Source organism: Oryctolagus cuniculus, chromosome 8 (genome assembly GCF_051225735.1).
Source record: "Oryctolagus cuniculus isolate XC-2025 breed Fujian yellow rabbit chromosome 8, ASM5122573v1, whole genome shotgun sequence".
In the NCBI taxonomy this organism is placed as follows: Eukaryota; Metazoa; Chordata; class Mammalia; order Lagomorpha; family Leporidae; genus Oryctolagus; species Oryctolagus cuniculus.
Window position 1 is genome coordinate 139,190,881 of NC_142874.1, and position 13,611 is coordinate 139,204,491.

The following is a 13,611-nucleotide window of genomic DNA, read 5'->3' on the forward strand; positions in this document are numbered from 1 at the left end:
CTGGGCAGGTGCCTGTGCTTGTCAGCAGTTCACAGAGACGGCAGGTATCACGGAAGCCTGGATGGAGACCAATGTCAGACAGCAGCTTCCCAGGACACCTGCTCCTACCCAGAATGCCCGGGCTCCTGGACCGGGAAGGTGGGAGGGAACTCAATCCAGTTCCCTAGTCCCTCCTTCCAAACACAGGAGTAAGGTAATTGACTATCGTGGGATGAAGTCAGTGGTAGGAACGGGGCATCTGAGTGCGGCTGGGGTAGGCAGTGCTCGACTCCACCCATCCCAAGAGGTCTCCCCATCCTTAAGGACCCCTTGTGAGCTCCTCAGCTGGGTGTGAGCCCTGCTTCTGCTCTGTGGTAAAGCCACGCTCAGCAGAAAAGCAGAGCAGGACTCCCAGCTGTGCTGCTTAGAGAGAGACCTGGGGCGGCCCGCCGGTCATCAGCGGCAGGTGCACGGCCTGCCATGGCCCTCTTGTGGGTGCGTGGGCTCCGTGGCCAGCTCTACTCAACGAATCTGCAGCAGCCGTGAGGGTGCCGCCCCCCTGGCCGGATCACTTTGGGGCCGCTTTGAGACCCATCAAATGCTGCACCAGCTGGGTCTCTGAGGACCGTGGCGAGTGGGGCGTCCCGCGGGGCATGGAGGCGGCTGTGTCCCGGCTGCTGTCCAGATTACGGCAGTTCTGGAAGTGCCAGCGCTTTGCTCAGGAACTCACTCCGGAGAAAGCCAGCCCACTGCCATGGGAATGACACGCGGTCAGAGCCCTCGGGCCGTGGCCGCTCAGGGCCCCGCCTCTCCACTCTGAGAATGCGGTTTGCCGATGTGGAATAAGCCGTCACTGGGTGCGGCCGCTGTGGCTTCGGAGATCCTGGTTACTGCAGTAACCAGTAGCTACCAGTAACCAGCTAGTTACACCTCACAGTGGTCTTGGACTAGGTTCCCCATGAAAATGACATTGAAAGTCCAAAGGACTATTTTTTATTTTTTAAAAAGGCAATATTTATTTATTTGAAAGTCAGAGAGAGAGAGAGAGAGAGATATGGAGAAAGATCTTTCTTTCTGCTGGTTCCCTCCCCAAATGGCCACGGTAACCCAGGGTTGGACGAAGTTGAAGCCAGGAGCCCGGGGCTCCATCTGTGTCTCCCACGTGGATGCAGGGGTCCCAGCACTCGGGCCATCCTCTGCCGCCTTCCCAGGTGCAGTAGCAGGGAGCTGGATCAGACGGGGAGCAGCTAGGACTGGAACAGGCTCTCCAATACGGATGCCTGCCGGTGTCGCAGGAGTGCAGTGTCGGCCCCTGCTTCTAATTTGATGGTAGCCAGATTCCCTCTGCGGCCCCTCCCTCCCCTCCGGCGGGGGAGGGAGCTGAGGCAAGCAGCCGGCCTGGGCTTGGGCGCTTGGCACACAGCTGTCCGGGCTTCCTCCCTGCTGTTCTTCCCAGGCCACCAGCGCGCGGGCCAGGCGGGCTAGGCGAGGGCGGACGGCCCCTCCCAGGAGCTCGGGGAACACAGGGCGGAAGCCTTGTGCCTTCCAGGGTGTCACTCCAGTTCTTTTCACGGGCACAACCTTTCTTCTGTGTGACTTTAAATGACATTTTGAATCTTGGCCAGCTCGAGTCATGTTAGTCTTTCCCCCGATCCGCTCTGGGCTCTTGAATGCACTTGAGTTTGTTTGGACAGGGGCGATGATGTGTTCTTACAGTCAGGGTTGAGCTGTACTTGTTAGTGACAGGCAGGGGTCACGGGGCGGTGTGGCACATGTCATGTTCTGCACGCCTTGTGGTGACGGGGAGCAGCGGATCTGCCTGCCAGCCCCATGCTCGGACACTTACGGGTCCAGCAGCTTTGGGAAACACGGACGACCCACCTGCGACACAGGAACACTTCCGCCCACAACGCCAGGGCTGACAGACGCCAGGGCTCCGGGCGTCACCTTGCGGGGGGGGGGTGGGGCATGGACGTGTGACATCTAAGCTCACGGCAGCCTCACCGCGGCCCTGTGTCTGTGGGGAGCAATCCGGACTAGACTAAGTTACTGGAATTAAGACTTATTCTATGCATCTGCTCTCCCACAATATGGCGCTGGGAGAGAAGAAAACAGCTTCTACACAGCTGCCTCCAGTTCAGCCAATAAACTGTAGGACTTGTTCCTGATTGGAGGAGAGCAGCGTACTCGGCGTGTGGGCAGCCGAGTTAGGATTGGCGGAGGAGGACTATAAAGGAGGAGAGAGACGGCATGCACCAGGAACATCTAAGGGGAACATCTGAGGGAACACCTGTGCAGCCCCCGAGAGAGCCGGCCGGCGGTGTGCCGCTCCCCTGCGGAAGTGGGGAATGTGGCCAGGGGGAACTGCCCTTCCACGGAGGTGGAAGGGATAGTAGCCAACCCGGGAAGAACCAGCAGCAAACCCGGGGAGGGCCGAGCAGACGAAAGAACAGCGCAGGGTCCTGTGTTGCTCCTCCACGAAGAGGGGGAGCGACATGTGTCCATTCCCCTGCCTTCGCCACACAGCTCCTGCCTGGGCCTTATTTTCTGAGTGCAAATGATTTCTGTAGCAACATAAAGGCAGGATGCTTGTTAAACAGAAATCAGACTTCCTGTGTGGGTGCCGATGTCGGGGGCGGCCTGACAGCGGCTTCTGTCTGAGGCCTGTGGGGCGATGACGTCACAAGGAAGGGCCCTGGGGAGACCTCAGTAATGCTGGCGTTGTCGTGGGGAGCGTCCCGCAAGGGGCGACTGGAGACAGCCAGGGGGGTCAGGCCCCCTAGTCACTCCCCTTCCCCGCTGGCCCACCGTCTCCAACGGCAAGGACTCAGCCGGAGACTCTGTGGTCACGCTGCTTGGATGGCGCCCCCAGCTCTGCTGTGTGACCCCTGAGCGAGTTCGCTCTGAGCCTCGGCTTCTTCGTCCATAAACTGGGATCCTAGTGCTTCTGCTGCTGGGCACCGCCGGGAAGCTGAAATTGAGCCGGTTGGTGTCACGCCCGGGAGGCGTCTGATGTCAAGTTCCTAGCCTGCGCTGCAGTGCCACGAACAGCCAGAGGCAGTGGTCGGGTTGTCGGGCTGAGAATGAGCTGTCTCCACGTCTGGAAAGTTCCACGTGGCCAGGGTCTGTCTCAGTTCCTGGTTGCCCTGGCTTCCTGGGGTCTGGTGCAGTCTTCACGTCTCCAAAGACGGCCCCAGCCCCGGCCTGGGCCAGGACAAAGGCGTGGAGAGAAGGAGGTGAGACAGAGCCAGCCCCTTGCTCCTGGGGGCCCGGGACGGGGACCCAGTGCAGACTGAGACGGGTTTTCCCAGCACCTGGGCCAACTCCATCCTCCGACTCCGGATGGTGAAGAGGATCCAACGAAAGCAAAACACCACTGAACAGAAGCTATTATTCAACCCCCCCCCACACCCGAGAATTCAGCAGTCTCGGGATGGAACCCCCAGGGGGCCGGCGGTGCCCCAGCCCTCCCTCCTGGGCGGAAGGTTCCCAAGAACAAAGGCCCAGAGAGCGGCCAAACCCTCCGATCCCATCAGAGCCAGGGCCACTGACGCTCTGACACGCCTGTCTTCTTTGAGGCTCTGGGGACAAACTTGTTTTCTTTCTCTCAAATGGCCCCATCCCATGCAAACCCCCGGGCAAATCAAATCCAAGTTTTAAAGTTCACAACGACTTTCCTTGGCGTCTGGGACAATGGGATCCTTTCAGTCCGTAATGGGAAAGAGATTCAGTTACCTGCCGGGCTGGCTTTGCAGTTGCTGCTTTCTCGCTCTTTTAATGCCCTGAACTTTTCCCTCCAACTCTCCCTGTTGGCACAACCGGCGGGCACTGTTCACAGGCATAGAGGGGTTTATTCGTGTCCTGGCTTGGGTTTTCCGCCTCTTCCAAAGCAAGCCACCAGCTTTTCATTTTAACTTTATTTTTCGAAAGATTTATTTATTTATTTGAAAGGCAGAGAGAGAGAGAGAGAGAGAGAGAGAGAGATTGTCCATCTGCTGGTTCGTTCCCCAAATGGCTGCAATGGGTCAGGCTGAAGCAGGGAGCCAGGAATGGTTGCAACAGCGAGGGCCGGGCCAAGCCGAAGCCAGGGGCTTCTTCCAGGTCTCCCATGCAGGTGCAGAGGCCCAAGCACTTGGGCCATCTTCCACTGCTTTCCCAGGCGCGTTAGCAGGGAGCGGGATTGGAAGTGGAGCAGCCGGGACTTGAACCAGTGCTCGCTCGCATGGGATGCCGGCGTCACAGGCAGTGGCGTACGCGCTGCGCCACACCGCCAGCTTTAACATCGCCTCTTGTGCTGTTGTCTTCTGGTTCACCACGTGCAAGTTTGTGTTCCTGAGCCAGGGTGATGGAGACCACCACAAGAGCCCAGAGCAAACACCTGCCACCACCTGCTCTCTGGGCCGGGAGTCTTTCGGTGCCAGTTCATCCAGGGTTTTATTGTGGTTTTTCCTGGGCCCTGCTCCTGGTGGGTGGAGTCTCTGAATGCCAGGCTGTCTCATCCTTTCTGGAAAACATTTCTGTGTTTTCTTCCCCCAGCTCTGCGGCAGGAGAGAGTAAACAGGACCCTCCCAAGGGCACGGCCAACCCAGCAGATCTTCTCGGCTATGAAAACAAATATGCAAATACCAAATAAACACTGTCTCCGCATTCCTGGACTCTGAGAGAGAAAAGGCAGACGTGGTTATTGAAGGGCCCGCCCCTGGCAGGGCTTCCGGGGTGAGAAACCATGGTTAGGGCGGCTGAAGGAAAACAGACCGCCTGTCACTCTCATCTTCACGCCTCTCTTTTTCTTCCAAACCTGTGAATTTTAGACTTCCTTCCAACCAAGAGGAGAAGTCCCCGGATGCACCTGTCAGAGGGTGTGGCTGTCTCTGCAAGGTGGGCCACCTGGCTTCAGTCTGTTCCGGAGGTGCCACTGCCGGGAACTTTGGGGCTACACCGGTACATGTGATGCCACGAAATGGGGGGCGGGAGACAGGCAACAGGTGCGGTGCTGCAGTTAGAAGTTCTGGCAGCCCACAGTAGCATGCAGAGGTGCCAGTCATGCATGGGACATCCCAAAACAGCCAGAAGAGACGATGGAGAGCGTCCCCACCTTGTGCTAATTACCCTGCTTCCGTCATCAGCAGGGTATGTGCATGAATTAAAATATCACGTTGCATGGGGTCAGCGCTGTGGCATAGTGGGCTAAGCCTCCATCTGTGGTGTCGGCATCCCATACGGACTCTGGTTCGAGACTCGGCTGTTCCACTTCTGATCCCGCTCTCTGCTGTGGCCTGAGTTGGGCGGCCAGGATTGGAGCTGTGCACACCTTTACCCCAGAGGTAAAATTATCAGCTCCTTTGAGGACCATCCTCCCTCGCTTTCTCCTGTTGGCTCACAATAGACTTGCTGACCATTCCAGAAAGTTCTAGAGCCGTTGGGAAACTTTAGTAAGGGTGGACTTACTAAAATGAGACACCGTGGCTGTTGGAGATGGAAGACAGGCTCTGAGCGTGCAGATCTGTGGGGGCTGCTTGATGTCCAAGACACACGTGAGCGTCTTAAAAACAGCTCAAGTTCACGTGTACAGAGTTAATTATTCTGCTCAAGATGACAAAGAACCAACGCTAAAGCAGATCGGGAGATATGCGTCTTTTTACTCATCGCAAACTTGACCCAGCCGAGTGACCCCATTGCCAGGGAGTCCGTCTTGGTTGAGGAGGGTGCTGGGAGCTTACCTAAGCGGCAGTTGCTACGTCCCCCTCATTTTAGAGCTGAGCAGCCGTTGAAGACAGGCTCTGTTTACTCTCCTTGGCTCGGCGTGGGCTCCAGGGTCTCGAATTCCTAATGCGAGGTTGAATTATTCATGCTATAACCCCAGTTATTAATCTCTCGACGCTCTTGGTGGTCTCAAGACTCGGCCGTGGAATCATAATGCGTTTGGCATCCGCGTGTCACCCACACTTGTGGTGTCTTTGGCCTGGCACACAGGGGTTAAAACACAGGCACTGAGGTGGCGCCGGGCAATTAGGTAATTGCAAAACACTTTTGTCCCGTGAATCGAGGGAGCCGCCCACCAACCAAAGCACCAGAGCTTTCAAGTTCTAAGATCTCTTTTTTTTAAAAAAAACTCCCTTCCTATTTTCAAAGCTTTCTGTGAATTTTTTTCTGCAAGAATCTCTGTTTACTCATAAGAAGTGCTTCCAAGTTAAAATGATCACAGTAGCCAACACTGACAGAGCACCCAGCTCTGGGCTGAGCGCTTTGCGAGTGCTGTCTCATTCAGTACTCTCTCCCGCCCCAGGGCCTTGGTGGTCACAAACAGCAGGGCCCCAGCAGGGACTCCACTGCTGGACCCTCCTGTAATGTCCGGACAGTCTTCTCCCGAGGTTAGGTTCCTAGTTGACTTTCCTTTGAGAGGCAGAAGTGTCAGGCCACCCTTAGGGCAGAATCATGTGAAATCCCTATTGGGTACTCTAACCCCCAGGGCCTTGAAAGGAGACTGTGTTTGGAGATGGGGTCTGTAAAGACGTGAACACCTTGAAAGGAGATGAGGACCCAGGCACACACAGAGGGCTGACCGTGGGAGGCCACAGCAAACAGGTGGCTGCTATGGTGTGCAGGGGACTTGGCTCCCCAATCTCCTGTGGACATTTGAACCCCAAGTTTTAGGTTAACCGTGATGGATTAAGGCAGAGTCTTGATCTAGTCATGACATCTGGGAGGTGGGCCCAGTGGGAGGTCTTTAGGGCACGGGGCGGGGGTAGAGGGGAACTTGCCCTTGGAAGGCCCTTTTTCTGAGAGAGCTGGTTATTGAAGCTGGGTCGGCTTGGTTTCTCTCTCTGCCGAAGGGTCACCCTCTGCACCTGCCCTGCCACGCATGACCAGCCTCCACCAGACGCCGGACCAACCGCCCGATCTTGGACTGTGAACCTCCGAACCGTGCCCTGGAATAAACCTTCTTTCCTGCTAAATGGCTCCTCTCGGGTTGTTTAAAGTAACGAAACACTGGCATCAATGCAATGGCCGTCTACAAACCCCCGAGAGAGGCCTCAAAAACCAAGCCTGTGCACCTCTCTGTCTCACATTTCTGCTGAGAAATCCAAGTTGGGGCATTTAAGCCGTGCTTCGATACGGCAGCCCTGGCAGACCGGTCAGGCACCCTGATTCCACGAGCCACCAAGAAAAGGAGCACAGCACACTCACCTAGCATCCTGGCTTTGAACTTGCACCCTATTAAGAAGATGCTTCATTGACCGCGAATTTCCCCAGTGCATTCTGGGAGCTGCGATGCCAGTGCTGTTCAGATCCTGCCTCACTCAACTTCACTTCCACCTGTGCACGCAATAAATTTTATGTCAGCGCTGAACCAGGAGGCAGAAATGGTGTGCTCAGCATTTAGCCACACGATGAACGGAGACGAGAGGAATGTGGAGTGGGATCCTGGCCGGGGGTGTGTGTGAGCTTTGAGAGAGAAGAAAGGACCCCCCACACACACACACACACTCAGTACAAGCAGTCCATGTCCCCATTTTCCCGCTGTCGGTCTTGGTGGGCATCCTGCTGGTGGGGGACACATAAACCCACTACTCTCTCCTGTTAGGGGACAGGGCCGTATTCTGTGTGTCACTGAGCCCCTCAGCGGGGAGCTGCTGTGAGCTCTTCTCACCGCACCCACAGAGGACATCCCTGGGACAGGGGTGGGAGATATTTGACATGGGTCTCACGTACACAAAGACCCTCAAGTTAAAATCTTTGTCAAACAAATTAATAGGAATCATATACTGCTCTCCAATGTTAATGATTCAGTGCCTATTTTAAATTTTGCTTTATTTTGGCCAGCGCCATGGCTCACTAGGCTAATCCTCTGCCTAGCGGTGCCGGCACACCGGGTTCTAGTCCCAGTCGGGGCACTGGATTCTGTCCCGGTTGCCCCTCTTCCAGTCCAGCTCTCTGCTGTGGCCCAGGAAGGCAGTGGAGGATGGCCCAAGTGCTTGGGCCCTGCACCTGCATGGGAGACCAGGAGGAAGCAAGCACCTGGCTCCTGGCTTTGGATCGGCACAGCGCACAGGCCGTAGCGGCCATTTGGGGGGTGAACCAACGGAAGGAAGACCTTTCTCTCTGTCTCTCTCTCTCACTGTCTAACTCTGCCTGTCAAAAAAAATGTTTGCTTTGAGTGAAGTTGAACATCTTTCCATTGGATGGTTGTTTCTAGCAGGCGCCTGTTTTCCTGCTGAGCCACTGTCTTCCTGCTTTCTCTCTGTGGAACTCTTCATTTGGCCTTTGACTATAAAGTGAATTAAAAATGTTTATCTCAAAAAAAAAAAAAAAGTTTAATACAAAAAAAAAGTCCAGCCTCAGAAAGCAGGGGATGGGGAAGAATTTGAGATTCTTTTCCATTTTAAAAAGTTTCCAGGGCTTCTCTGATTTCTGGACGGTCCCAAACATGAGTGGCGACTGTGGGCCATCTTTGCAGCTTGCACGACTGAGCCAGGAAGGATGGATCGGATCCTAGCAGGACAAGGCAGTGGCTGTCGGCTCAGGAGCCCACCACCGGCCCCCGGAAGCAGACGTGTGGTATCCTTGCTCCCCTGCTGGGATGCATGGTTTCCTGGGGGTGTAGAGGAGGAAACTCCCAGTGCGATTCCAGGGTCGGGACCTCGGCAAAATCCCCCACACCAGGCGTGGAGGCGCTGACGGTGACCTGATGGGAGAGGAAGTGATTTGGGGGTCCAGACCATGGTGGGGGCTTCTGACAGAAGAAGGAAGCGGCATAAGCAGAGATGCAGAGCCATCAAGACGGGCGAGGGCAGATCTGAGTCCAGGATATGGGTGCATCCAGTGGAGGGGCAGGCCTGGAGGCAGGCAGTTGGCCGAGTGGTTGAGATGCCTGCGTCCCACCTCAGAGCGCCTGCGTCCCCAGCTCCAGCCCTGACTGCAGCCTGCTGCCTGTGCAGGCCCTGGGAAGCAGCAGCGACAGCGCACGTGACTAGGTTCCTGCACCTGTGTTAGCGCTCAGAATTCTACTTCCTGTTCCTGGCTTCTGCCCATCCCAGACCTGGCTCTTCAAGCCAACCAGCAAACAGGAGTTCTCTCCTTCCATCTGCCTCTCAAATAAATACATCAATTTTCAAAGGAAAAAAAAAGAAATGGAAAGGGTGGTTGGAGGACCTTGTAGACCAGCTGGATGCGTCAGAATCAGGGATGGGGGCCACAGTTGGCGCGGCAGTGAAAGCCGCCTCTTGGGATGCCAGTATTCCATGTAGGAGTGCCTGGCTCCAATCCCACCACCCTGCTTCCAATCGAGCTCCCTGCTAATGTGCACCCTAGGGGGTGGCGGGTGATGGCTCAAGTCGTTGGGTCCCTGACACACATGTGGCAGACTCCAACTGGGTTCTGGGCTCCTGGCTTCAGCCTGGCCCAGCCCTGGCTGTTGTGGGCATCTGGGGAGTGAGCCAGTGGATGGAAGAGATCTTTCTTTCTCTCTCTCTGTTTGCCTTCAAATAAAAATGAAAATAGATGAATTTTAAAAGAGCTGTCACAGAGGCATTCTTTAGAAACACAGAATCCTGGGGCCAGTACTGTGGTATAGTGGGTAAAGCCCCCGCCTGCAGTGCCAGCATCCCATACGGGCACTGGCTCGAGTCCTGGCTGCTCCTCTTTCTATCCAGCTCTCTGCTGTGGCCTGGGAAAGCAGTGGAAGATGGCCCAAGTCTTTGGGCCCCTGCACCCATGTGGGAGACCTGGAAGAAGGTCCTGGCTCCTGGCTTTGGATCAGCGCAGTTCCGGATGTTGTGGCCATTTGGGGAGTGAACCAGCGGATGGAAGACCTCTCGCTCTCGCTCTCGCTCTTGCTCTCGCTCTGCCTCTGCCTCTCTGTAACTCTGCCTTTCAAACAAATAAATAAATCTTTAAAAAAATTAATCAATAGAGACGCCTATGCCTGGCACAGATGAATTAACTCAGACTCTGTGTTCTAACATGCAGCAGGGTTAGGAATCGCTACCGTTGCTTTTCTTTTCTTTTTTTCTTTTTTTTTATTTTTTTTTTTTTGACAAGCAGAGTGGACAGTGAGAGAGACAGAGAGAAAGGTCTTCCTTTTCCGTTGGTTCACCCTCCAATGGCCTCCGCGGCCGGTGCACCACACTGATCCGAAGGCAGAAGCCAGGTGCTTCTCCTGGTCTCCCATGGGGTGCAGGGCCCAAGCACCTGGGCCATCCTCCACTGCACTCCCGGGCCACAGCAGAGAGCTGGCCTGGAAGAGGGGCAACCGGGACAGAATCCGGCGCCCCAACCGGGACTAGAACCCGGTGTGCCGGCTCCGCAAGGCGGAGGATTAGCCTAGTGAGCCGCGGTGCTGGCCCACCATTGCTTTTCTTAGCATGAACGAACCTCATCTGGAAGCCAGAGCTTCTGAGCCCTCTGGTCTCCTCCCGCGTACAGAACAGAGGGACCCACCCCCAGCCACACCGCAGGCAGTGTTCCCACAGGGCACCAGCCCTGCGCAAGCGCCACAGCTTCGGGGAGAGAAGTCCCCAACTGTTAACTTGAAAACGCGCCTCTCCCGGTGATTTCAATTTGCTTAAGTGTGTGCGATAGGAGACAGCCGCACATGGGGTGTCACCTCCTCTGGATGCCAGGTGATGGAGATGGGCCATGTCCTGAGGATCAATGACATTTTCACTTTTTTTCATCTAAATAATCTGGCACCGTTTGGGGTCAGAGGTGTTGACCTGCATTGTAAGGAGCAAGATGAGTGTCTGGCCGTGACCTTGGCAGTCACCACCATGACCTTGGTTTTGCCTCCGTCGGTTGCCACCTCTTGGGATTGTCAATATTGACACTCGCCCTTACAGGAGTCAATATCTGGGTATCAGCTGCCAGTTTCACAAATCGATGGGCAGATGGGCGGGCCTCCGCGAGTGCGAGATGACATCAGCTTTTGAGAACGCAGCCCTTGAGCCAGAGCGCGGGCACCCTCGTTCCTTTCCTGCTTCCTGGCCTCACGCTGGGCTTCACTGGGCCCTGTCTGTGGCACCTGCACGCGAAACTCCCAGCAGAACCCTTTCGAGCAAGCAGATAAGAAAAAGGGACCTGCTTTCTCCAGGTTCAGCATTAGTGGTCTCAGGTTTCCTAGGATACGGTCTCCAAACAACTTCTAAAACTGCAAACCAAATGCAACCCTTTGGTCCAAAGTGTGTCTTTGGCCCAGAACGGCGCTCCCAGGATTCCCTTCCTGACATTGAAGCTCAGAGCATCTTGGGAGAGCTTTGCCATCCTGGCCTCTCCCAACTGCCAAGTCACAGGGATGGAAAGTGAGTGTTCCAATGCCGCTGGCCTCCAAGGACACTTGCCACACGCAGGGTGGCTGGCTGATTGTCCTGCAGAAGTGAGGGGCGCTTTGAATAGAATTGTGCCTACGCGATCCCCACTCAAGGGGGCCTTTGGGTGAGCGAGTCAGGCATTGGGCTGCTAACGGCTCCAAGCCTGACGAGAGAGCCAGGCCTGAGGGTTTTGGTCCAATGAACACAGGTGTTGAAGAAGCTCCACCCTCTGGGTCCTGCAAGGGGATAAACCCCCTCAACGCCAGCGAGATAAGTGCCGTCTGCAAGAAACTTGGCGTTTGCACCTGTAGCAGGCAGGCAGCCCACGGCACCCTGGGCTAAGGTGCCCGCGACAGCTCCTGGCATTGGCTGGAGCCCCACTTGGCTCCGACTTCCACCCGGGTGCTGTGCTCCGACACTCGGCCTTTGCCGGCTGTTTCCGCTCAGCTCCCCAGCCTGCCACCGCCCCGCACCTCTACACGCAGGAGGGGTTTCCATTTTGCAAAGTGTGTCTCTAGCCCCAGGAGGACATTTCAAAATGTTGATGGAAAAATGGAGTTGGAAGATGGGTTTCTTTTGGTGCAAAAAATAAAATTGCATGCAGGTGTGTGTGTGTGTGTGTGTGTGTGACTGAGTGTGTGTGTGTGTGTGTGTGTGAGCGTGTGTGTCCACTACAATTCAAGTGACAGAATAAACACAAGGAGTAAGCCACAGTGGAGGACGTCGGCCCCCTTGTGTGGAGGGGCTTCCAGGAGTCCAGGGAAGACGCCTACTAGGAAATGGACTTCACGCGTGGACTTCAGCGCTGCGTCAGCCTTTAGCTCCGTTCTGCGCGCACTTTCTGAAGCTTGCACGCTGCGGGGCCTTCCCAGCCGTGGTGCAGGTCGGGAGGGAGCCGTTGGTCTCTGCTCACAGCCTGGCTCCCCATGACCGGGCTCGGAGCGGCTTGCTGATAAGCCTCCGGGGCTGACACTCTGGTGGATGCCAGGTGGACTGTGGTCACACAATCTTCCCTCTGCAGCCTCGGGTGGGTGTGAATCCACAGCCCAGCCTGAGCCCCCCACCCTGGGGGGGGGTGTCCAACACAGGTTGCACAATGGGCGCTCACAATGCAGGGAGGGCCACCATGTCCAGGCTCAGGCTCTAAGGACAAAGAAGCACTCAGGCCAGAGAGGAAAGAGGAAGAAAGCCAGGGCGACCTAGGACACGCGGCCAACAAGGCGGCCTCTCCACGCGGCAGCTGTTCTCGGAGACAACCTCGCTTCCGCCGACCTTTGAATCGGACAAGCTGCGCGGCTCCCAGCACTGCACTCGGGCCATTTGCTGAGCTGTGACATTTTTCCCTTCTCCGAGAGCTGTCAGCTTGCTCCTCGGTTGCCTCTTGGAGAACAGCTGGGTGCCGATCGCAAAATTAAAAGCAAGAAATAACCACCAGTAGGAGAGGGCTGCTGGCTGGATTGTTCCCATTGCTGGTGCGGGCTGGAGCCGGGAGAGGCGCATGGTGGGGGGAGGGGTGATGGACCAGGCCGCCTCGAGGGACAAGGGACGCAGTGGGAGCTGGCAGGGGACACGCTCAGCTGAGAGGGGTCCCAGGCCCCTGCGGATGCCCAAGGGGCTCCCCATGTTGTCTGGAGGTTTCTCAGGGCTGGGCTGGGCACTCTGTGGAGGGCAGGACCCTGAGCTAGCCATTTTTGTCATCCTCAGTTTCTGCTGGCTTTGTGGGCTGGCATGTGGCGTGGTGCTTTCTTTGCTGAGTAGGGTCGTCATTTTAAAAGCGAGGATTTTGTCCACTTAAAGAATCAGGTCTCTGCCTGGAGGAGGAGAAACGGTGCCCGGGGCTGGTGGTGACATCTGCTCCTGGGAAGGGTTTGCAGCAGCATCGGGGGGGGGGGGGCAAGGGGGGCTCGGCACCTGCTGCACCGGAGGCCCGAGCCCCAGGGAGGGCAAGACTTGGGTCATAAAACTCCCCAGGGGACAAAAAGGTGGCCCAGTGTCACGCCAGTGTGGCAGAGACCCAGGCAGCCAGCAGAGAGCAGGGTGCCCAGTGCCCAGGAGCAGGTGCCTCTCCCTGGCACACACCAGCCCCTCGCACGGGCCTTGTCGGCTCTGGTCTTTGAGCACACGCAAGGCTTTTTCACCAGAATGAAACGCACGCATCATCACATTCTGCGGCAATGGGGAACGAAGCCCAGGGTGGCAGGGGAGCTGTCACAGCAATGCCCAGCGTCGGGCCGGACTCGTGGACCCTGTCGGTGTCTGAGACGGCAGCCGGGATGCTCCCCTCCGTCTTCCCAGCTCTGCAAGATTCCGTGTGGTGATGGTGAGA